Source organism: Phaethon lepturus, unplaced genomic scaffold (genome assembly GCF_000687285.1).
Source record: "Phaethon lepturus isolate BGI_N335 unplaced genomic scaffold, ASM68728v1 scaffold25748, whole genome shotgun sequence".
Lineage (NCBI taxonomy): Eukaryota > Metazoa > Chordata > Aves > Phaethontiformes > Phaethontidae > Phaethon > Phaethon lepturus.
In genome coordinates this window covers 4,806-5,150 of record NW_010560120.1, presented here as the reverse complement: position 1 = coordinate 5,150, position 345 = coordinate 4,806, and the positions used below count along the sequence as shown (strand labels likewise).

General features: G+C 63.2%; 1 protein-coding gene across 1 annotated transcript in view; it reads right to left on the bottom strand.

Annotated features, from left to right (window-relative positions):
- The window catches only part of LOC104625838 (peptidase inhibitor R3HDML-like), a 5,195-nt gene that overhangs the window by 692 nt on the left and 4,158 nt on the right, over positions 1-345 (bottom strand).

Sequence of the window (345 nt, the reverse complement as noted above, 5' to 3'; positions counted from 1 at the left end):
TTCTCCCACACGATGGAGCAAAGCACCCAGACATCTCCCGTGGCTGTGGCCCATGGCCCCACCAAGGGCTTCTGCACCCCTTCACTGTTTACCCCCAAAACCAGAGCAAAAGTGCCGGCTCAGTGTTACCCCACGGCACCAGGCTGCGAGCGAGGGAGGACCGACACGAACACGGGGGTCTCCAGGCTGCTTTATTGGGGGGCTTGGAGCCGGGAGCCCCATGGCCAGAGGGGCTGCCACAGAGGGGGGGCACACTTGGGGCTCCCCACTTCTCTAGCTGCTCACCGTGAGGGGAACACCTTGGTATTTGCTTACGCCAGCACAGACGGGGGGCAGTGGGGAAAG